At 39.4% G+C, this 26,731-nt stretch overlaps 1 protein-coding gene across 1 annotated transcript in view; it reads left to right on the top strand.

Annotated features, from left to right (window-relative positions):
- LOC145439514 (cornifelin homolog A-like) overlaps positions 1 to 26,731 on the top strand; it is a 428,374-nt gene that overhangs the window by 152,021 nt on the left and 249,622 nt on the right. The gene's annotated exons all lie outside the window — the stretch shown is intronic.

The raw sequence follows: 26,731 nt of genomic DNA, 5'->3' as shown, positions 1-26,731 counted from the left end.
TAGTAAGCAGAGCAACTCAAGTAATAAATTTTACTCGTTTGAAAATCGACAACGGAAAAAATACCGATGAATGGAGTAACACTATCAATATGAGTGGTATATTATTTTTCGCGGTATGCACCAATATTCTAAGCATAACTTGTCAAAAATTTATCATGTCATAGAAAAGTAGTCGGTTGTTATGAATTCGAAACAAATGTACTTTGATTATCACGATGATGGAAATTACGATCAACACAGTATTTCGTAAGTGAATGTGTATCGTTTGGTATGTTCAGCAGTCACTAAATGACAAAAATAGCAAACTGATGCAACCCAGTAGTTAAACGATACAGTTACAAGTTGGATGTAATCTTGATTTACAGATGACAGCTTGATGAGTATTGTGATGACATTTACTTTAGCGAATGATAACGGAAACGTTTTCGGTTGCATTGTCGGTGTATGTGTTAGACAAATAATTCTAGTACACCTAACTATAGGATACATTTGGCAAACATCGTACAAATTGTTTCGTTGTGCTGGTAACGACTTTCGGCGGTTTGGTTTCATGTCGGGCATTATTATTTGGGGGTTCAAAACAATCAATACTACAAATGAACAACAATACAAAACACGTTAAGTGAATTACAGTGTAGCAAGTACTTCCTCGATATTACGATTGTTGTGTACCAGACATTTGTAACTGAATTGAATGCATCTAGCAAACATATTCCAATTTACTTTTGTAATGATCAAAGTATGTGAAATGGTGCGAATGGATTAGGTATTAATCAAGCGGCGGTATGTCAATTCACCTAGTGTGATATCTTGACGCCGGATAATGTGCGAAAGTGTTTCAATTCTCACTGCTGATTACGATGATAAAGTATTTTACCGGTTATTGTTTAACAAAGGAAATTGTTGTTTCATCTTTAGTCTTGGTTAGTGGAGCCAATTACATTTGTAAAATATTTTCTGATATCCGCGATACGCAGGGTGATATGTACCAAGGTGGAATAATTTTCCATTCAAGAACATTTCAGACACGCATAGTTTTACAACTCAATATGTTAATAACAACGGTACTGAAAAGTTTGTTGCTGTCCTAATAACCTTTACCACAACGCCGGGTCTAATTAACGCGAATAATTTAATAATCAAGTCATGATAGACCATTACAAAATCTCATATGTTAAATCGATGTGACAATTCTTATGTTTACATCACGATAATTTTCGATATAACACCTGCGTTCGATTGTAAGAAACTACGATGGTCATACTTTCAAATGTCGTATACTCAAATATATTATGTTAACCTCAAGTCGCCGACACCGAGAAGTAATTACTTTTGTCTTACAAAATATACCGCATAGTAATTTCTTGGTCTTGCGGTATAGTAACGACTTTTACAGTTGAACAAAAAAGACGAGTTAGTGGTATATACCTAAAACCGAACTTGATATGTTTGTGGGTTGTAGTGATTACTTGCGTAGTCTTGTCTACTTTTCGTGTGGACACTTTTTGCTTTGGTTCGGTGAGTTACAAACGGATTGACTTGACAAGTTTTTTTTGTATTTTACTCTTTTGTTGGTGGCAAGATGTTAAAATGTTGAGATGTCATAGTGATAATATTTCTGAAACTCTCTTTGACAAACGTAAAGACAGGTCGCGAATAGAGTTGTAATGTTTCATTACTTGTTTCAAATCAATGTGCGTATAATCTCGAAATGTGACTGGGTGAAAGTTGGTAGTCATGTTTGTCAAACATATTTCAATTCACACAATGTCAAAGTCCAAATATTTCATTCTGGATTATTTGGATGTACCTTTAGTACATCCCACGAATGGATTCCGACGCCGCGCTATAACATTTTTGATGATAAGGACTCGAGGATTTTCATGATAGAGTTGACGAGTGATAAGATGTGTGTTTTGTTAAGAGTTTGATTTCATGTTGATAAAGACAATAACTGTATAATGCACATACTTGTGATTCTTGATTCTTGTAGAGTTATAGTTGTGAAAACAGCGGCGCTGGTGTGCGAATAATTCAATGTGGCTGAAAGTCGGCGTCAGTAATATTCGGGTTATGGTCGAGTCAAAAGATCACGAAAAGATAGTAGTTATATAGATCGCTCGTGATTTGCCTGGGGTTCTTATGGCGGGGTCGCGAGCGGCTGAGAAACCGGGGGTGGCGAGCGGCTCCTTATGCCTTATGGTGGGGTGGCGAGCGGCTATTGCGTCTTACGGCGGGGGTGGCGAGCGGCTCTTATTTCTTATGGTGGAGGTCGCAAGCGGCTGAGAAACCGGGGGTGGCAAGCGGCTTTTATGCCTTATGGTGGGGTGGCGAGCGGCTATTGTGTCTTGTGGTCGCACGGTAACCCTTTTCAGCATAGGGATAGCTCGCACGCGGCTTCGTTGTTGGCATGTCGTACTTCGTGTTGAATATGTATCAAGTAAATAGTCATGTGATTGGTCCTTAGGTAATGTGTATATTCCAAATTACGGCGAGTACGACAATGATATATCGTTATTCTTATGGACGCGGCGATGATTCGTACTTTCAGCCATCTCTCGCGCGGTGTTGAATATGTACGAGTCACCAACAATAACCGCACAAACGGAAACGTGGCTTGTTGTGAGGATTAAGCAGTGCGTGCGACAGACGGCGATTCGAATATCAACAATAGTCGCGTTCGCAAACTAACACTTCAAAAAGATGTGAAATATTTGTAAAATCCTACGATCGCTCACAAGATACCACTTCCGGCATATCAATCTATCACTCAATACACAACCGAAGTTGAATTGTAATTGAATGCATAAATTTATCACCTCGACATCAAAATTCGAAAACAACAACTTGATGCTTTATGTTCTCACTCTAATTTCATGATAAGTGTAATAAGTGCCGAGTAACAGATACACCACCGGCGAGACTTGAATACCAACAAATTGTCACTTATTTCTATTCTAGCCGTATTCCTTTGTGAAGTTAACGCTTATTCAAAAAGGTGTGAAATATTTGCAAAACCCCGCGATCACTGACAAGATAATGTCTCGGACATAACCATCTTTCACGACTTGGTGTCATAACCATACCGATCGCTCACGCGATGAAATTTTAGTAATCAGTTTGTCACAGAACTTGATTTCGCTGGTAAGATTTAACAAGTAACGAATAATAGACCGCCAGTGTCGGTAACTTGAATAGCGACAAATTGTCACTTATTTCCGCTCTAACCCTAATCCTTTGTGAAGTGAACGCTTATTCAAAAGGGTGTGATATCATTTTAAAATCCAACGACCACTCACCGGATAATGCTTCAGACATAGCAATCCCTCATACCCGCTCACAAGGTAATATTTCGGTAATTAGTTTGTCCCAGAGCCGTCGCAGACGGTGATTCGAAAACCAACAATTTGTCACTTTCCCGCGATCGCTATACGTTTCACGCCTCCAGAATAGTGGTTGACTTTAGTTGCGTGATAAGATCCATGAAAATATTCAATCAATGTGTTAGTTTGTCAACTTGAAATGTAACTCACTACACAAATCAAGTTTAATCGTATTTGAAAGTATTGATTCGACCCTACTCAAATCCTTTGACAAATCCTATTAACGCGATCTGTTGAATCGAACGTAACCTGAATATTACTGACGCCAACATTCACCCGCATCGGATCATTCACACATTCCACGCCGCTGTTTTAACACTTATAGAATCAATACCAACTATCTCTAACCCGATAATATTCGATCATTTTGGTAATTTACCAACTTTAAATCCATTCGCGGGATGTACTAAAGGTAAATCCAAATAATCCAGAATGAAATATTTGGACTTTGACATTGCGTGAATTGAAATAGGTTTGACAAACATGACTACCAACTTTCACCCAGTCACATTTCAAGATTATACTTTGAAACAATCCTTGAAACTGACAACTCTATTCACGACTCCGCGTTTCCGTTTGTAAAATAGAGTTTCAGAAATACTATCACTATGACAACTCAACATTTTAACATCTCGCCATGTACAAACGAGTAAAATACAACAACCTTGGTAAGTCAATCCGTTTGTAGTAACTCACCAAACCAAAACAAAAAGTGTCCGTATGAAAAGTAGACAAGACTACGCGAGTAATCACTACAACCCACAAATATACCAACTCAGTTGTATCCATATCCCATATTTTTTATTCAACTGTAAGATGAAGTAATTACTACTTGGCGCGCGGTTTGAGATTAACACATTACATTTGAGTATACGAGATTTGAATGTCTGACCAACGTAGTTGAGAATTCTTACAATCGAACGCAGGTGTTATATTGAAAATTTTCACGAATTGACACATTGATTTTGACATATGAGATTTTGTAATAGTCGATCATGAATTGATTATTAAATTATGACATTATTAGACCAGGGTTGTGTTGAAGGTTATTACGATACCAACAAACTTTTCAGAAACATTGTTATTGACATATCGATTTGTAAAACTAGATTAACATGTCTGAAATGTTTTGATTGGGAAGATTAAGCCGTGTTCGTAAAAACCACGCAGCGTATTGTGGAAATCAGGAAATAATTTACAAATGTAATTGTCTCCAGTAACCAAGACTAAAGATGAAACAACAATTTTCTTTGTTGAACAATAACCGGTACAATACTTTATCGTCGTAATCTGCAGTGGGAATTGAAACACTTTCGCACATTTCCCGGTGTCAAGATATCACACTAGGTGAATTGACATATCGCCGCTTGATTAATGCTTAATCTGTTCGCACCATTTCACATACTTTGATCATTACAAAAGTAAATTGGAATATGTTTGCTAGATGCATTCAATTCAGTTAGAAATGTCTGGTGCACAACAATCGTAATATCAAAAAAGTACTTGCTACACTGTTATTTGCTAAACGTGTTTTGCATTGTTGTTCATTTGTAGTATTGATTGTTCTTGAACCCTCAAATAATAATTCCCGACATGAAACCAAGCCACTGGAAGTCGTTACCATCACGAAGAAACAATGTGTACGATGTTTGTCAAATGTATCCTACCCGGCCACCAGAAAACAATTTTCACTCGAAATGAAACCAATGTGATGGCCTCCATTCGATATTTTGTTTGTGTCAAATACTTTACAATGATCACATTTGATCACATTTGAGTGGTTGAGGTTTACATCATCAAGCTGTTATTTGTAAATCAAGATTTCGGTAAACTTGTAAATGTATCGTTTAACTAACCAACATTTAGTGATTGTTGAACATACGACTTCGAAATACTGCGTTGATCGTAATTTCCATCATCGTGATAATCGAAGTACATTTCTTTCGAATTCGTAACAACCGGCGTTTCTACGATATGATAAATTTTTGACAAGTTATGCTTAGAAGATTGGTTGCATATCGCGAAAAATAATATACCACTCATATTGATACTGTTACTCCATTGATCGATATTTTCAAACGAGTAAAATTTATTACTTGAGTTTCTCCGCTTAATGTAAATGCAAACTCAGCCGTCTTTTAACATCACAAAGGCATTGATAAAAAGTAGGCAATCAAACACAACACTTTGTACGACACTAATTATTGTTCCACACATCTCATTTCATACTAAGTGTATACGAAAGATATTCACGACACATGAAAATATTCGCTCATGCTACGAACATACGCAATGATTGGTGGTGCTTTCAAACTGTTTCGATATCACAAGAACTTTATTGTCTGAATGGGTGTTCATGTATCTTAATAATCAAATAGTTCAACACAGAACTAGTACTAACAGAAACATCAGAGAGTTGTTTACACAAAAGTTTGTATGTGTACAGTATGCGAATACCATGTGTAAGTCCAGCACAATTGCAGTATCCATCCGAGTTTAGTCAACACAAATTTATTACAACGGAGCCACGTAAACTTTCGTGAAAGAAAAGCATACTCACTTCCAGAGGGTTATGTCAACACCATAGCAGTAAATCAGCTACTCCAACAACAAAGTCCATATGTTTCTAGCCACGATCCTTACATCTTTCACATAGATCAATCTACTTTGCTAACGAAAAGTGCTGAGTCATCACATGATCGCCCTCACAACAAAACAGCTAGTAGATATTATCATTCAAAATATTCCTAACCCTTTACACACCAGTGACAAATCATACAACGAATATGTTTTGTGGGTCGAATTGTTGTTCAGTGTCAAGTCTACCTGTTGAAACGTACATTAAAACAGCGCAATTCAATTAAAACCACGAATCGATTTTCATTTCCTCACAAACTGTCACATACAGAAAAATAAATTTTATTCCGCCAAAACATACTTGTAACCAATCGCTTTCATTAAACACACAACACCATAAAAGTATTTACTTTCTACAACATAGACATTCCGCTGTAGTCAAGAAATATTTTTATTAATCAAAATCATCGACTTCTGTTTACGGCGTTAGTGTGTGCATGTCATACATGTGGGATCCGTATTAAAATGGACACGACACGACTGAATGTAAGGAGATAGAAGTCTATCGCATAGATTTACATGTGGTCTTCGCTACGGTTTCAAAAAACGAATCATCTCTTTTGCATTGATCGAGACCGAGCAAGTTAGTTAATGGCCATGATTGTGTTTGTCATATGCGAATGATAGGGTTACTGTCAAATCTACATACAACAACCTTCTGGCACTCATAATAGCAATTTCATTCTCTCCCTTCGTAATTGTAGACTCACGACAAGTATATTGTACAACTCGACAGCTACGTTTAACAACACCAACGACACTAAACATACGATACCTACCCAAGTAAAATTACCATTTTCACCTGGAGGTCAGTCGTTACCTGAGTAAAAATACCATTATTCTTTGGAGATTTATCGTTTAATCAGAGTAACAAAACATTTTCACTTGGGGGTCTATCGTTTCCAAGAGTAACAAGCCCCCCTTTTCTTTGGAAATATATTTTTTCCCTGGGTAACAAACCTTTTTCACTTGGAAATATATTTTTTCTCTGGATAACAAACCTTTATCACTTGGAAATATATTTTTTCCCTGAGCAACAAACCTTTTTCACTTGGGAATATATTTTTTATCTGGATAACAAACCTTTTTCACTTGGAAATATATTTTTTCTCTGGGTAACAAACCTTTTGCACTTGGAAATATATTTTTTCCCTGAGCAACAAACCATTTCACTCGGTGGGTCGTCGTTTACCTGAGTAAAAATATCATTTTCCATTGGAGATCTGGCGTTTACCCATTGTAACAAACCTTTTTCGCTTGGAAATATATTTTTTCCTTGAGCAACATACCATTTTTACTTGGAAATATATTTTTTCCTTGATCAACAGACCATTTTTACTTGGAAATATATTTTTTCCCTGAGCAACAAACCATTTTCACATGAAAATATATTTTTTCCCTGAGCAACAAACCATTTCACTCGGCGGGTCGTCGTTTACCTGAGTAAAAATATCATTTTCCTTTGGAGACCCATTGTAACAATACATTTTCACTTGGAAATCTGTCGTTTACCTGAGTACCAATACCGTTTTCACTTGGAAATCTATCTTTTCCCTGGGTAACAATACCATTTTGGTTTTGAAAACTGACAACCACACCGGTCAATTTGATATTTTTTGTATATTGTTACAACAGACAGCGACAAAATATACACCAACAACGACTCCGATACATTTGTCTAATCAAATATTCACTTGCTCTGATGCATCCCATCAAAATCATTGGATACTCGCATGCAATAACAATGTGCTGTTGTACATCGACATGTATGTTTTCGGAATTGGTGAATAAAGGGGTTTCCGATATGTCCGTGATGTCCGGGTTCGTGCTTTGGATTTTCCAGAGTCAAAATGTCTGAATAAAACACCTTCTCGACTTTGGTAACTGGTTGATACATGGATAATGGCGTTTGGAAAACGGATGAATTTATGTTCCCCATCGCGCTGACAACATCGGGTTACTTGTGAGTTTCCTCAGATCTGTTAAAATAAATTTTACTCGTTTGAAAATATCGATCAATGGAGTAACAGTATCAATATGAGTGGTATATTATTTTTCGCGATATGCAACCAATCTTCTAAGCATAACTTGTCAAAAATTTATCATATCGTAGAAACGCCGGTTGTTACGAATTCGAAAGAAATGTACTTCGATTATCACGATGATGGAAATTACGATCAACGCAGTATTTCGAAGTCGTATGTTCAACAATCACTAAATGTTGGTTAGTTAAACGATACATTTACAAGTTTACCGAAATCTTGATTTACAAATAACAGCTTGATGATGTAAACCTCAACCACTCAAATGTGATCAAATGTGATCATTGTAAAGTATTTGACACAAACAAAATATCGAATGGAGGCCATCACATTGGTTTCATTTCGAGTGAAAATTGTTTTCTGGTGGCCGGGTAGGATACATTTGACAAACATCGTACACATTGTTTCTTCGTGATGGTAACGACTTCCAGTGGCTTGGTTTCATGTCGGGAATTATTATTTGAGGGTTCAAGAACAATCAATACTACAAATGAACAACAATGCAAAACACGTTTAGCAAATAACAGTGTAGCAAGTACTTTTTTGATATTACGATTGTTGTGCACCAGACATTTCTAACTGAATTGAATGCATCTAGCAAACATATTCCAATTTACTTTTGTAATGATCAAAGTATGTGAAATGGTGCGAACAGATTAAGCATTAATCAAGCGGCGATATGTCAATTCACCTAGTGTGATATCTTGACACCGGGAAATGTGCGAAAGTATTTCAATTCCCACTGCAGATTACGACGATAAAGTATTGTACCGGTTATTGTTCAACAAAGAAAATTGTTGTTTCATCTTTAGTCTTGGTTACTGGAGACAATTACATTTGTAAATTATTTCCTGATTTCCACAATACGCTGCGTGGTTTTTACGAACACGGCTTAATCTTCCCAATCAAAACATTTCAGACATGTTAATCTAGTTTTACAAATCGATATGTCAATAACAATGTTTCTGAAAAGTTTGTTGGTATCGTAATAACCTTCAACACAACCCTGGTCTAATAATGTCATAATTTAATAATCAATTCACGATCGACTATTACAAAATCTCATATGTCAAAATCAATGTGTCAATTCGTGAAAATTTTCAATATAACACCTGCGTTCGATTGTAAGAATTCTCAACTACGTTGGTCAGACATTCAAATCTCGTATACTCAAATGTAATGTGTTAATCTCAAACCGCGCGCCAAGTAGTAATTACTTCATCTTACAGTTGAATAAAAAATATGGGATATGGATACAACTGAGTTGGTATATTTGTGGGTTGTAGTGATTACTCGCGTAGTCTTGTCTACTTTTCATACGGACACTTTTTGTTTTGGTTTGGTGAGTTACTACAAACGGATTGACTTACCAAGGTTTTTGTATTTTACTCGTTTGTACATGGCGAGATGTTAAAATGTTGAGTTGTCATAGTGATAGTATTTCTGAAATTCTATTTTACAAACGGAAACGCGGAGTCGTGAGTAGAGTTGTCAGTTTCAAGGATTGTTTCAAAGTATAATCTTGAAATGTGACTGGGTGAAAGTTGGTAGTCATGTTTGTCAAACCTATTTCAATTCACGCAATGTCAAAGTCCAAATATTTCATTCTGGATTATTTGGATTTACCTTTAGTACATCCCGCGAATGGATTTAAAGTTGGTAAATTACCAAAATGATTGAATATTATCGGGTTAGAGATAGTTGGTATTGATTCTATAAGTGTTAAAACAGCGGCGTGGAATGTGTGAATGATCCGATGCGGGTGAATGTTGGCGTCAGTAATATTCAGGTTACGTTCGATTCAACAGATCGCGTTAATAGGATTTGTCAAAGGATTTGAGTAGGGTCGAATCAATACTTTCAAATACGATTAAACTTGATTTGTGTAGTGAGTTACATTTCAAGTTGACAAACTAACACATTGATTGAATATTTTCATGGATCTTATCACGCAACTAAAGTCAACCACTATTCTGGAGGCGTGAAACGTATAGCGATCGCGGGAAAGTGACAAATTGTTGGTTTTCGAATCACCGTCTGCGACGGCTCTGGGACAAACTAATTACCGAAATATTACCTTGTGAGCGGGTATGAGGGATTGCTATGTCTGAAGCATTATCCGGTGAGTGGTCGTTGGATTTTAAAATGATATCACACCCTTTTGAATAAGCGTTCACTTCACAAAGGATTAGGGTTAGAGCGGAAATAAGTGACAATTTGTCGCTATTCAAGTTACCGACACTGGCGGTCTATTATTCGTTACTTGTTAAATCTTACCAGCGAAATCAAGTTCTGTGACAAACTGATTACTAAAATTTCATCGCGTGAGCGATCGGTATGGTTATGACACCAAGTCGTGAAAGATGGTTATGTCCGAGACATTATCTTGTCAGTGATCGCGGGGTTTTGCAAATATTTCACACCTTTTTGAATAAGCGTTAACTTCACAAAGGATTACGGCTAGAATAGAAATAAGTGACAATTTGTTGGTATTCAAGTCTCGCCGGTGGTGTATCTGTTACTCGGCACTTATTACACTTATCATGAAATTAGAGTGAGAACATAAAGCATCAAGTTGTTGTTTTCGAATTTTGATGTCGAGGTGATAAATTTATGCATTCAATTACAATTCAACTTCGGTTGTGTATTGAGTGATAGATTGATATGCCGGAAGTGGTATCTTGTGAGCGATCGTAGGATTTTACAAATATTTCACATCTTTTTGAAGTGTTAGTTTGCGAACGCGACTATTGTTGATATTCGAATCGCCGTCTGTCGCACGCACTGCTTAATCCTCACAACAAGCCACGTTTCCGTTTGTGCGGTTATTGTTGGTGACTCGTACATATTCAACACCGCGCGAGAGATGGCTGAAAGTACGAATCATCGCCGCGTCCATAAGAATAACGATATATCATTGTCGTACTCGCCGTAATTTGGAATATACACATTACCTAAGGACCAATCACATGACTATTTACTTGATACATATTCAACACGAAGTACGACATGCCAACAACGAAGCCGCGTGCGAGCTATCCCTATGCTGAAAAGGGTTACCGTGCGACCACAAGACACAATAGCCGCTCGCCACCCCACCATAAGGCATAAAAGCCGCTTGCCACCCCCGGTTTCTCAGCCGCTTGCGACCTCCACCATAAGAAATAAGAGCCGCTCGCCACCCCCGCCGTAAGACGCAATAGCCGCTCGCCACCCCACCATAAGGCATAAGGAGCCGCTCGCCACCCCCGGTTTCTCAGCCGCTCGCGACCCCGCCATAAGAACCCCAGGCAAATCACGAGCGATCTATATAACTACTATCTTTTCGTGATCTTTTGACTCGACCATAACCCGAATATTACTGACGCCGACTTTCAGCCACATTGAATTATTCGCACACCAGCGCCGCTGTTTTCACAACTATAACTCTACAAGAATCAAGAATCACAAGTATGTGCATTATACAGTTATTGTCTTTATCAACATGAAATCAAACTCTTAACAAAACACACATCTTATCACTCGTCAACTCTATCATGAAAATCCTCGAGTCCTTATCATCAAAAATGTTATAGCGCGGCGTCGGAATCCATTCGTGGGATGTACTAAAGGTACATCCAAATAATCCAGAATGAAATATTTGGACTTTGACATTGTGTGAATTGAAATATGTTTGACAAACATGACTACCAACTTTCACCCAGTCACATTTCGAGATTATACGCACATTGATTTGAAACAAGTAATGAAACATTACAACTCTATTCGCGACCTGTCTTTACGTTTGTCAAAGAGAGTTTCAGAAATATTATCACTATGACATCTCAACATTTTAACATCTTGCCACCAACAAAAGAGTAAAATACAAAAAAAACTTGTCAAGTCAATCCGTTTGTAACTCACCGAACCAAAGCAAAAAGTGTCCACACGAAAAGTAGACAAGACTACGCAAGTAATCACTACAACCCACAAACATATCAAGTTCGGTTTTAGGTATATACCACTAACTCGTCTTTTTTGTTCAACTGTAAAAGTCGTTACTATACCGCAAGACCAAGAAATTACTATGCGGTATATTTTGTAAGACAAAAGTAATTACTTCTCGGTGTCGGCGACTTGAGGTTAACATAATATATTTGAGTATACGACATTTGAAAGTATGACCATCGTAGTTTCTTACAATCGAACGCAGGTGTTATATCGAAAATTATCGTGATGTAAACATAAGAATTGTCACATCGATTTAACATATGAGATTTTGTAATGGTCTATCATGACTTGATTATTAAATTATTCGCGTTAATTAGACCCGGCGTTGTGGTAAAGGTTATTAGGACAGCAACAAACTTTTCAGTACCGTTGTTATTAACATATTGAGTTGTAAAACTATGCGTGTCTGAAATGTTCTTGAATGGAAAATTATTCCACATTGGTACATATCACCCTGCGTATCGCGGATATCAGAAAATATTTTACAAATGTAATTGGCTCCACTAACCAAGACTAAAGATGAAACAACAATTTCCTTTGTTAAACAATAACCGGTAAAATACTTTATCATCGTAATCAGCAGTGAGAATTGAAACACTTTCGCACATTATCCGGCGTCAAGATATCACACTAGGTGAATTGACATACCGCCGCTTGATTAATACCTAATCCATTCGCACCATTTCACATACTTTGATCATTACAAAAGTAAATTGGAATATGTTTGCTAGATGCATTCAATTCAGTTACAAATGTCTGGTACACAACAATCGTAATATCGAGGAAGTACTTGCTACACTGTAATTCACTTAACGTGTTTTGTATTGTTGTTCATTTGTAGTATTGATTGTTTTGAACCCCCAAATAATAATGCCCGACATGAAACCAAACCGCCGAAAGTCGTTACCAGCACAACGAAACAATTTGTACGATGTTTGCCAAATGTATCCTATAGTTAGACAAATAATTCTAGTACACCTAACACATACACCGACAATGCAACCGAAAACGTTTCCGTTATCATTCGCTAAAGTAAATGTCATCACAATACTCATCAAGCTGTCATCTGTAAATCAAGATTACATCCAACTTGTAACTGTATCGTTTAACTACTGGGTTGCATCAGTTTGCTATTTTTGTCATTTAGTGACTGCTGAACATACCAAACGATACACATTCACTTACGAAATACTGTGTTGATCGTAATTTCCATCATCGTGATAATCAAAGTACATTTGTTTCGAATTCATAACAACCGACTACTTTTCTATGACATGATAAATTTTTGACAAGTTATGCTTAGAATATTGGTGCATACCGCGAAAAATAATATACCACTCATATTGATAGTGTTACTCCATTCATCGGTATTTTTTCCGTTGTCGATTTTCAAACGAGTAAAATTTATTCAACACGAAGTACGACATGCCAACAACGAAGCCGCGTGCGAGCTATCCCTATGCTGAAAAGGGTTACCGTGCGACCACAAGACACAATAGCCGCTCGCCACCCCACCATAAGGCATAAAAGCCGCTTGCCACCCCCGGTTTCTCAGCCGCTTGCGACCTCCGCCATAAGAAATAAGAGCCGCTTGCCACCCCCGCCATAAGACGCAATAGCCGCTCGCCACCCCACCATAAGGCATAAGGAGCCGCTCGCCACCCCCGGTTTTCCAGCCGCTCGCCACCCCGCCATAAGAACCCCTGCCAGGTCACCAGCGATCTACATAACTACTAAAGATTTCTCGAAATAATTAGAATTGTACCGAATTAACACATTCCGATACGAATCAACTTGGTTTGTGTAGTAAGTTTCATTTCGAGTTGGCAAATTGATACATTGATTGAATATTCTCATAATTCTTATCGCGCAACTAAAGTCAGCCACTGTTCGAAGTGTCAAAACATATAGCGACCACCAGAAAGTGTCAAATTGTTGGTTTTCGAATCACCGTCTACGCCGGCTCTGTGGTAAACTAATTATCGAAATATTACCTTGTGAGTGATCGGTATGTCTTTAACACCAAGTCACTAAAAATGGTTATGTCCGAGACATTATCTTGTTAGCGATCGCGGGATTTGCAATCTATTTTACACATTTTGAAGTGTTAATTTACGAGCGCGGTTATTTGTTGCTCGCTTTTCGTGTCGCTGCTGAATACTGAATACTGCTGAATGTAATAGCACCGACTGGATTAGTGGAATAATCGATACGATAGTGCGCGCTCCGAATTTCCAAAACGGACGTATTTAGTGGTTCACACAGATCCAAAATACAACCGCCAACATCTGGTTTTCAAAATCGCGCAATGCACTGCGGATTAGTGAATTTCCTGTTTAGTGATGCCTATACCCGAAAGTATGATATGCGAGAGATGTCTATACCTAAAAGTACGATTCACGACGCACCCATAAGAACACATGGTGAATCAGCAGAGACCCTGTAAGAATACATGACAGGCGAATCACCAACACAACCTATACGCGAAAGCACGACATGCGAAAGTACGACGTGCGAGAGATGCCTATACCGAAAGGGCGATTCACGGCCGCACCCATAAGACACAATAGCCGCATGCGACCGCCCCATAAGAACACATGGCGAGTCACCACAGATCCCGTAAGAATACATGACAGACACATTATCGTCGTTAGCATGTCACCGCACGTATACCTAAAAACATTAGCATGCGACCGATCCCTATCTCCATAACGCTATCATGCGACCGGAGCCTATGCCCGAAAGTACGAATCATCGCCGCATCCATAAGAATAACGATATACACATTAACAAAGATTCATTCACATGACTATTTACTTGATACATATTCAACACCGCGCGAGAGATGCCTGAAAGTACGAATCACCGCCACGCCCATAAGAACACATGGCGAATCACCAAAGATCTCGTAAGAATACATGACAGGCACATCATCGCCGCGGCCTATATCCACAACGTTAGTTCACTACGACACAAGAATCCGTGGGCACATCATCGCCACAGCATATATCTGAAAGGGTACCATCATCACCACATGGGGGTCTGAAAGGGTACCATCATCACCACGAGTTTTCACGGCACATCATCACCGCAGCCTATACCAGAAAGGGTACCATCATCACCGCATCCATAAGAACACATGGCACATCACCACCACAAGGGGGGTCAAAAAGGGTACCATCATCATCCCGGGTTTTCAGGCACATCACCACCCCGCCCATAAGAAACAATGGCGCATCACGAGCGATCTATATAACTACTAACGGCTACTGTTGAAGCCGATATTTCCCAGATTCGACCTGACTTTGGAAGCACTGTTACAGTGCAGACAATATAAGTGTATTCAACAGCTATAGCAATCAGGTGTTGAAAGTGTTTGTTAGGCTTCTCCTTCTTTTTGCCTATTGGCACCGATTCCGATGGATACTGCACATTTTGTGGTTTCGTTTGGTATTATTAAGCTATGAAATCGCTAGGTTTTTTCATCTTCTTATTGTTTGTGGGCAATGATTATAAGTGCTGGATGCTGCACATTTTGTGGTTTCTTTTGATAAACTGACCCAAATAAAGCGTTTCTATGACTAATTCGAGTCTGAAACCATCTATTTGGAGGGCGATGCCATAATTGCCAAAAATAAAAATTGAAAAATGCCAAAAATAAGCTATTTTTGGCAGTTTTGGCATATGCCAAAAATAACACGGCCTGGCATTGACCATGACACCGCGCAATTACGATCCGTAGCATGCTATTAGGCATTACGATATTCACAATGGAACTGAATTTGCACAATTACCGAATATGTTGCGTCGGTCATTTTTAATTTTCAATCTTGAATTAGAGTAAGCAATTAGTCCATATTTGGTTAATTGATACACAATGCTGCACAGTATGACACCAGACAAAATTTTATACTCCTTGATTCTTCCGATCAGCTGTTCAATATGAATACGTTGTCTCGCCATCTTCCTTGTTGTGGAACAGTCTGGCTCAGGCATTTGACGGTGTGCCGAATCATGTGCAGGAATATTTAAGTCTAGATTCAATTTCTTGATTTCAGACTCAATGGTGAATCCCTTTTCTGCCATGATAGCATTTCCTGGTTCACCATAGCTGAACTCCATCATTGTCTCACATTTATTGTCGAATCCACATATTTCACTAATATTTCGATCTAAAATAGTCCCTGTGAACAGTTCCTGCACAAAAGTAAGTGCACCACAATCCACCAATCCTTTCAAAGTTGTATGTGATTTATTGACAGTCGATAATCATTCTAGTTTTGAGAAGTCATGAATGAATGCAAATGGTGCCTTTTTAAGAACCACATATCTACATGGCCAAATCGAAATCTAATGAAGCAGTCATATACGGTTGACCCAATGGTTTAATACTATGCTTACAGCAATACTCTGAATTTAACGTCAGTAGGATAAGTCGAGCAATTCAGAAAGAATTTAATGTAGTCTAGCATAAAATTTCAGCTTCTCCGCATCTTTTGGAATTATGATGCTCCTCTGAGAACTGAACTTCACTAGCAATAATTGTCGGTCAATTTGTAATTTTCCTGGACGGTTTTCCTGTTTTGTGCTTCTACTTCTTCCAGAAATTTGATTTTCTTGCGTTTTATTCATCGACTTCCTCTTTCTGCAGCTTCATATAAGATATCCATCAAGCCTGCACAAAATTTATAATATGTTTATTTTACAGAGCAACACTGCTGTGCAGGCACCTATCAAGGCGTACTCGTCCGACTCATGCAACGTATCACCGCTACCAATTTCAACTATTCATCTCATTATTGAATATATTGCTCTCAACAATTTCAATCCATTACACACCATCAAGCAACAAAACTGGGTGGAATAAAACGAGACACACACCAAGTCGATTGTGGCATCAAGTGTGACTGCATTTCAGATTGAACTCATTTTGAAACACAGAATTGTTTCATCTAAATTATGTCACGATTTCATATTTTTGGTACAATAATAGATATGTCATTTTATTAATAAAATGAGAATTCAGATGACTACAAGGAAGTCCACATGCCTTTATCCAGATTTTACATTCTTCCGTGCATGTCATTGGCTCTGGGAAAGGTACAAGCGCACACCAGGAACGGTCTGGGTAGCCATCTCCAAGTTACACAGGCTATTGGCGCAGTGGTTATCCGGCATTTGTCTTGATTGATTTAATACATGAGCTAGAACAAAAAATGACGATTTCAGCTGGGAACGGATCATGTTGCTTAACATATATCATATTAATATGATCATTGAATATGCAGACAAGTGTCCAGTGTAACAGTAATTTACTAGATAATGATGCAGACTTAACTATATACGATTTCATAAATAGAACGCTTATAACGCCAACCCCACATAATGAATACCCCACATATCCCTACTCAAGATTAATCTAATACATGCCTATTGTGTACGACCAAGGACTAAGGATAATACATCAATAGTTGCTTCATCCGAAAAGTTGTCAGAAATCCATTGATTTGGACATACCATGCTGATGAGTGCCTGCCACCATTAATGTTTATTGTAGGTTAGAACACTGCAAATACATACTAGCTCTACGTTATTACCATTCACCAAAGCCAGCTATTCCCAATTCAATGTAATTTTGCGAAAAACCTTCATTTTTCAACCCTTTTCCATAAGCGCCCATAGTAAGCTTGCCCGGCCTTGTTCTTTGTTTACATCCTGCTGCAACCTGATTGGTTCGTGTCAAAGGTCACGTAACTGTCTATTGCACAGAGATGAGCATGGATTAGGATTAGGTTTTGAAAAAACAGGATTTGTGACATTTTGTCGGATTTGGATTGGATTTGGATTAGACATTTTTTTCGGAACGGATTAGGATTTGGATTGGATTTACCTATTTTCTGGGAGATTGAAATGTCGTGTGACGAATGGCGACAAACTTTATTCAGATCAGTTATTAATGTACTTATGGTTATTAAGTTATTTTGAATCAAGTGAATCGTTGGTTGTCAAAGAAAATTTTCGAATCCCTTCATTGCATAAATTAGTATTTATTCTGAATTTCCAGTTGGAATCGGATTAGGATTGGACATGGACTCGAATATGAAAAAGTTATGGATTAGGATTTGGATTTGGATTTGAAAGTTCGGATTTGGATTGGATTAGGACATAGAAATTTCAAATCCGCTCATCTCTGTTATTGCAGTGGTTCTTAACCTTGCCTCCAGCGCCCCCCAGGGGGCGCTGGCGATTTTGAAAGGGGGCGGAAACGCTCAGGGGGCGCTGGGCTCAGGGGGGCGGTATGGCAGGCGCTGGAGAAAAATGGCTTCGCAATAGATGATGTGGTGGTAGGACATATCCTTAATGAGTATTCAGAGAAAATGAACACCGAAAACTTCGTTATATATAGCCTACAAAAGACATATAGGTTTAATTGTCCATGGGCGCCTAAATGACTGGCACCGAATATTCCTGTGTTGGCAATCTGAACCCCAGAAGACGAATTCCATCCGGCAGGGAAAAATTATATGCCAGTGAAGAAATGCCAATTTGAAATCGTGTTCGTCTTTTAGTTTAGTACGATTGGGCGACAGGGATATCTAAAACTAGATATTCTTGTTTGGCGATATCCCTGTTAGGCGATTCTATATTTTTGATATAGCAGACAGGAGGTCACGAAATAACATCATGCAACGAAGTCATACCAACGGGTTCGCCCGCCCGAATATGTTTAATTATTAATTACGGGCCCTACAGTTTCCAAGACACCTCACATTGTTCGCTCCACGTTTTGATGAGTCTGCGCACACTCAATAAACTCACTGCGCAGACCCTTGGACAACAGTGCGTAACGACTAAAAAAGGGTCAAATCTTCGGATCAGTTGTGCGCAACGTAGATTTTCTGTGCACAGATACCATGTCAGCACTGCGCACGTGATCAGCTTAGACGGAACATTGCACCCCGCTCAGCTCTACCGGTAAATCTGGTAACGTGAGCAGAAAGGACAAGAAATTAATAGCAATATATATGCAATTCCCGATCTTACTGACCGATTTTATCATGAATTATCGAAAGTTTTCGCACTTCGCACTGGCTCGCTAAACAGTACAGCTGATTTTGTGGCAAAACGAACAACGTGATGGGGGCGGTCGGTTTATCACCCTGTGGGAGCCCAAGACCCAAGTTTTTTCGGGGGGCCTGACAAAGTGCCGTTTCGTTCCTGCCAACGGGTATACGCCCGAAGATGTATAATTATTATTTAGGGGTCCTACCTTTTCAATCACACATCACTCAGCTCTACCGGTAAATTTGTTTACGTGAGCAGATAGAGGATAAAATTTGATATCAATATACATGCAATTCCCGATCATATTTACCAATTCAATCAATTATTGAAATTTTTCGCGCTACGCGAGTCTAGGCGGGAATACCTGGCTCAGTAAATGGACACCCAATGTAGATGACTAGTATCAGCAAATAGTGGATAGCCGAAAGGGGGTCTGGGGGTGAAGCCCCCCGGAAGTTTGGTTTATCACCCGATGGAAGGGGGGCTAAGACCAACGTTTATGGGCGGCTTACGAAGTGCTGTTACGGCCCTGGTAACGAATTAATTGTACCTACGGGCACGCCCGAATATGTTTAATTATTAATGACGTGCCCTCCATCTTCCCATACAACAGCTCAATCAGCGCTACTGGTAAATCTGATTAGGCCTACGTGGGCTGAGAGGATAAAAAGTTTATAGCGACTTATATATGTAATTACCACCTTTTTATTCATGCATTATAGAAAATTTTGTTACCTAGGGCGACCATGCCACACAAACTTTGCTGACCATCGAAATCACGCTACGGGGTTCTTGGGGGCGAAGCCCTCGGAAGTTTGGTTTATCACGCTATGGGTGCGCAAGACAATCATATTTAGGGGGGATGACGAAGTGCTGTTACGGCCCTCCCTCTTACTAATTGTCTTTATTACATTCCTTACAATATGTGGTTGGGGGGGCGCTGGAGCACGATAATTTTTGAAAGGGGGCGCTGGAGGAAAAAAGGTTAAGAACCACTGGTCTATTGTAAAAACTTGTTTAACTTACGACCCACCACCGATCGTATCTCTCACAAGCCGTAGTGAATTGATATTTTCGCATGATAATTATTACGTAACCAAAAGCCTGGTTTGAGAGATTGTGTAGTGGCAGACATATTAGGCTTACCATACGTCCTCTTTTAAGAGGATTTGTCCTCTTTTTTGACTTTTTTGAAAGTGTCCTCGGAGGACGCCCTTTTGTCCTCTTTTTTGAGATTTTGTCCTCTTTTTTGAAAATTTAGGCAGATTTTGAGCAAATTGCGAGTGATATGCCGCGTATTAGCACAGAAGTGAAGCTCTGACGGGTATTTCGGAGTGAGAAACGGTGATTTTAGCTCTGAGCGAAAAGATGACCTTGGCAATGTGAAGTGAAAAACGTTATTTTGAGATCTGAGCGGAAAAGATGACCTTTTTTTTTTTAGTCAACTGATCACAAAGTGGGAAAAATTAACCGGTTTTTGAGAATTTCACTCCGGTTTTGCAAGTTGCAAATTTCTGAAAAAGTGTCCTCTTTTTTGATTTCCAAAATATGGTAAGCCTAAGACATATAGTATATCAGCCCGTCCGAGCCTGCGACAAGCTGGGAAAATGACTTCAAAATGACTTCCTGCTTTCTTTCGCTTAAACAATCTTTCGTAATAACTGTTCGATTAGTGCGAGGCACGAGGGTACCCAGCAAACACCCGATCTCCCACGGACTCACGGGTACGTCCATATTTATTCCCAATCGTCCCACGTCCTATTTTCAGTGACTGAGGACTTGCTCAGTAAGTCACAAATTGACGTCCAATTATGTAACTCCAGGTGACTACCAGAGGAAGTAACTTCAAAAATGCTCCTATGCCTGTCACCAATGACCACTCCAGTGGATGTCATAATGATGGGGTATCTGGATGCCATGCACATAGGAGTTGGTCAGGACATCCCTATTAGGATATCGTTTGATTGATTTTTTTCTAATGTGGAATCAGGGATATATAGAACTCCGGGATGGCTGACTTCTTTTTGGCCTTTACCTAAGTAGGTCCAGGCACTAGCTTGAAACCAGCTTCGACCTCTGTCTTTTTTCGGAAGTTAATGATACACATATTCAAACAATCTGCTTACTCAACCATTGGCAGCTTTCTTGATGAGTAATCTTGTCTTATATGGTAATAAAAGCTTTTCCCTTACCTCAGCCCTAGTGCTATATATGCAACGGAAAAAATCGAAAATGCCAAGCATCATATATTTGATTTTCTGAATAACGATTTCAATCGTTTTTTTCCAGATTAGAATATTCTATATTTAACATGTGAACATACATTGCAGTGCGTAGAATGGCGAAATCTCAACTTTTTCCGGAGGCTTTGGAAGTCAACTTTCGTATTTTTCGAAGTTGCTTTCCAGGGGGGTCATCTGCAAGCGGTTTACTATTCAGTCGTTTTAGTTCATTTTTAGCGAAGCAATTAAAAGCAGTAATAATAATCAAGTCAAAATTTTGATGGTCAGAGTGGCATTCTTTATCCCGGAAGTACGCATAAGCATAGGACGACCTAAAAACTCTGCGGATTGCTGCCAGGAAGGCTCTTCTCTGATTGCTACAAAGCATCAATCTTTTCTTCACCGTTTCATTAGTAGCAATTTCAGTGAAATATCGGACAGCCAGCCCAGTCACAGCAAAACAGAACTCTGTTGGCTGAGCAAGACCTCCTCGATCAGCCATCGCAAACACCTCTTTATGCTTATCCGGCACACTGTCGTATAGACGAGGGCAGTCACGATCCAAGACTAGCAATTTCGTGCAGTCGGAGCACTTCCGCCGACGAGAGATAGCACGCCCAATATAGCCACTGACGAAATACGTGATAGCAGCATCGTCATCTTCTAATTCATCCAGTGAAACTTGATCCAAAAAGTAAACAAGCCATTGGTTATCTTCATCGGGTTCGCATGTAGTCTCCATGAGAAAAACAGGACTGGTGTCATCAATTTACGATGCAGTTTGTAGTGCCCGTTGCTGAATCAAGCTGAGACAGCGGATCTTCTTTTCTGCTAGAAGAAGCTGCTTGACCGACATGAAGAAGTTTCCGCCATTGGCTTGACGGTACATACCGAATCGAGCTTCTATAGGATCCGAGACCAATTTGCCGGTTAGCAAGTATTCAAAATCATGCTTGTCTTGCAGATATTCGGAAAGGGCTATAACTGCCTCCATCGATTGAATACATCCTAAGAATGTCTCGGCACTGAGACCCGAATTGCCGGATTGCCGCCAACATTTGAATATCTCAATGGCATCTTTTAAGTATAGTTGCCCAGGATGTCCACTGCTAATGTGCTGCAGAGGCTGAAACATTGGATTTCTCTTTCTGACATCTTTATTCGGAGATTTAACCGACATAATACGCCAGATATTGTGAATGAATTCAATGAAATATGCCGCTGACAGAAAGGATGGTTGCTCTTTGCCATAGTACTTCAAGCCGTAGGCAGTTGACTCGCTGAACACGCTCAACGCATGCTGCGGTGAGGTCCTTGCTATACTGCTCGGATTTAGTGAAACTTTCTTCAACTTTGAAGCGATCTTCAACGTCTTCTCTTCTTCCATCGCATACAGCTTCATTATATGACTGAAGTCAGGAAAACAGGATTCTCCGAGAATATGTTCAAAATTTTTAGTTGGGAGGTTCAGACGCTTTTTGTTGACAAAATGATTGTAAATGTTTTTGAAGTTATGAGTGAAATCAAATATCAGAAACAACTGCTGATCAATACGTTGCGGGTGCTGTATACTTGGGCGAAGATGGCCATCACATAGATCAACAAACAATTTTCTATTGCAAACATGGTTGTCGACTGACACAGATATGACAAGAAGGAAATCGTTGAGAGCCTTCATCACAATGTCGAACCATTTCCTGAGTACACATGTGTCCAATTTCTTTACAGGAATCAGACATACAATGTCCTTGTATTTACCATGCAGTGACTGCACCATGAAAGCAAGTACTGTTTTTGCTGGAGTACCATATTCAGTGTATCCGACAAATGAGCCATTGGTGTATTCTATACGCTGAGCCGTGTAGACCTCGTCAATCATAAGTGTTACAACTTTTTCAGACTCTTTTAAATTAGATGTTCTGGCCATCAGGTAGCTCAAATCAACCTCACTAGTTTCAACCGTTGTTTCTGCGGATAAATTCCGAAGGTGACTGATGGATGGCAAAATGAAAAGCGTTCGAAGTTTCTTGTACAGAGTGGTGCTGGTTAGTTTCCAGAGAAATGCTATCACAAGAGTGTTTGACGAGTACCGGCGGCCTTGCTTCGGTCGAGAAATTAATTTTAATTGCTCCGTTATGAAATTTATGAGAGCAACATGATGTTCATCCAAATCCGAGTCTTCGTCTCTTGCCGCCAAAAAACTTTTCAAATGACAGATAGCCAAAGCAATATGAGCTGTGGTATCCCCAAGATTGCCGCTGTAAACTCCCTTACAGAACGCAAGGATATTCACCAACTCAGTAGTTGTTTGTAAAGAGCTCCCACTCATCAGATAACTATACATATCATATGGCACAATGGACGAATTCACAAATGACCTGACTTCCATATTTTTCATCACAACGACTGACACAGCCAGGTTAGGAGGTATCGAATTATCATCATCCGTGGCTATGTGATGGAACTGTGTTGAATCGTCCTTGAAAACAGTAACGTATCCACCCGGCAGTGTTTCTTTTTTAATTTCATCATTGAACATTCCGAAGTCGTCGACTTGAGATTGCTTCATAAATTCATAATTGCGACTCTCAACTGCAGCATTTTCTTTGGCAAGACGTGCTGATGCAGTTGAAGTTATATTTCTCTCGAGACTGTTGCTTTCTTTACTCAAATAATGCGGTAACTGCGGGAAAATATGCGGGACTGCATCTGGCCCCAAACGCGGCCTCGACAATGATGCTGACTTCCGACTACGACGTGTTGTGTTGGTGTCTGATGAAACTGGTCGAAAGTCTTCTGAACTAAAATGCTTCTTGCATACTCTGTGGCCTGATACTGTCCAATTTTTCCTAGGTATAGCTCTTATCCACTTCTCTCTGAGAACACTGTCCTTGGGAAAACCATATGTCGGTATCGAGTCATTAGCTACGCGTGCTGTCCCTTTCTTGACTTTGTACCCGGTCTTACAACCAGGAATGCAGCAAGCATAAACCATAATCAAAACTATTCTACACAATCTCAAGAGACAAAGTATACTGATTAACTGTCGCGTCACTGCTAAACTTAACCTATTGTGTGATACCTCAACAAACAGACAAAATGATCATATCCATAAACTGTTTCATTTCACACTCTATCTTGCTTAGTTAAAACCATACCGCTGTACCGGTACTGACGCTTATCGTGAAGAGACTGTTTCCAAAACGATATTGTCATAACACCAGAACTTCTACCCATCTGAACATCAGGATATATTTTCCTGATAATTCATCATAAACATACCCTTATCGAAATATTACTGCCGGCATTACTATTACTCGCCCTGAACTGTTGATTCTTAGCATTATAACCTGTTATGTACTCAGTACTCATGATTAGCAATGCAGAAAACATCGTACATTAGTTGAGATATTCCAAAGACACGCGATATACCGTACCGGTATACCGGTAACATTGCCACCAGCAATGAAGCGGTAGGGCAAACTCTGCCAAATTACCGACTACCTTGTCATCGCGTGTCCTCTAGCTCAATAAAATAAATTGTGAGATTATACGCATTTATCACTCTTAATAACATTCGCTGCGCGCTAGAACCGGAATTCCAAACCATATTGTAACTCACACAAGGAGCGGCTGCATCAACTATCTGAAGTGAATGCGCGAGTCGGGACCTACTTAGGTAAAACCGTGATGACGCGTTTTACGCAGTCAGCCATCCCGGAGTTCTATATATCCCTGAATGACTCCTAATTACTTTTGACTTGAAGGCCGTGACTTGATTCCAACACTGCCCCGCCCTTGGGGCGCATCGGTCACACTGCAGCATATTTCCCCGAAACACGCATATCATAGTGTACGATAATGCAAATTAAAATATGACTCCGCTGTCTCAGTAATTATTGATTTGATGTCGATGCACCACACTTATCTCAACAAAGAATTCTTATTCGCCCCTGAAGCTTATAGGCACTGGCGAATTTACTTGGTTACAAATGATCAAATTCATAAAGACTGCTGTTGCAGCTGTGTATATATCCAAGACGTAGAACAGGTGCAATTACTGACAATTTACCCAAAGTCCCTATAATAAGAGGCTGTTTTATGATATGAGTGCATTTGACTAATTCACACCCTCTAACAGGGGTCGAAATGGTCATTTTAGTATCCAAAATGTATGATTACTCAAAGGATAGTCTACGGGAGGGTGATTATCGGGAAAACACACCATTTTCATTTAGAGTGCACCGTCCTTATATATAGCTATATTGCCTATATATATATATATCTATACATATACAATTACTTTACATTGGCATTGAGACGCCAGAAATTTGTTTTCGGTAAGCTGTAAAGACACTGTAAATCTAGGGTGTAAAACGTTTAGATGTCATTGACTGGTACACGAAACTAGTATCCAGTACAGCCTTGGAAAATTATTATAGCCATGGCCATTGTTTTTGACTCATGTTCACTCATTGGAAGTGATGTAAAAGTACAATTTGATTCATAAAAGTGCAGTTTACCCTGGTTGCACCATACGCTAGGGTGGGAATCTGATATACAGACGTATTTGTCCACCCATTGCTTTAATGTGCATTGTTCACGCTCGCATTCACACAGAACATGCGATTAAAGTTTGTGTTCAAACGAACCAAAATATTTCAAGTGTTCGCACCATCCCTAGTTATTACATTGATATCAGAATGGATGAAATAAAAACTTTTTAAAGAATTTATTAATTCAGGAGTCATGACTTCGAGTCGAGTCGAATATTTGAGTATGCTTCATAAGGGCGCCATAATATAGTACGAATGGTGGACTATACGATAAGTTCAAATATTTCCTATATATGCGATGGTAGGTCGTTTGATAGGTCGGTAGCTCGTGGATTCAATCCTTGACCGGGTCTGACCATAACTCAAGAAATTGTAGCCGTGGCTATTCCGCTTGGAGCTCAGCATTCAGGAGGAGAACATTAATGGTGGTACAGACTAGATAACCTTACCGGAAAGTTGTATCGCATCTCCATCGTCAAAACATCTCGATGGCGCAGACGAGAACTTATCCAATCTCTCTCTGTCGTTGTGTGTAAATATAGTGTTTTTATGGTTTTGTTCTTTTAACCCTCAGTTGATGTACAGTTCATTTTGTGCGCAGTAATTTAACTTAAGGTCGGCGCAGGCTTGCGGATTAGCATAAGTGTTCCCAAGGTTAGTAAAGGTCGCAAAGCCACTGATCTAGACTACACACCTGCTGTATACGCATAGTGGCGTAGCAGCCACTAGGTGCTTCTGGCTCTGCGCCTGGGGCGACAGGCTGCAAGGGGCGGCAAAATGAGGCTGCACAGTGCACACAGCAAGGCTAGTCACAAGCTAGTTTTTAACGACTTACG

Source organism: Botryllus schlosseri, chromosome 5 (assembly GCF_051294905.1).
Source record: "Botryllus schlosseri isolate E-star chromosome 5, Bs_hap1, whole genome shotgun sequence".
In the NCBI taxonomy this organism is placed as follows: Eukaryota; Metazoa; Chordata; class Ascidiacea; order Stolidobranchia; family Styelidae; genus Botryllus; species Botryllus schlosseri.
Note: the sequence above shows the minus strand (reverse complement) of the source record. Positions and strands in the feature narration are given on the sequence as shown.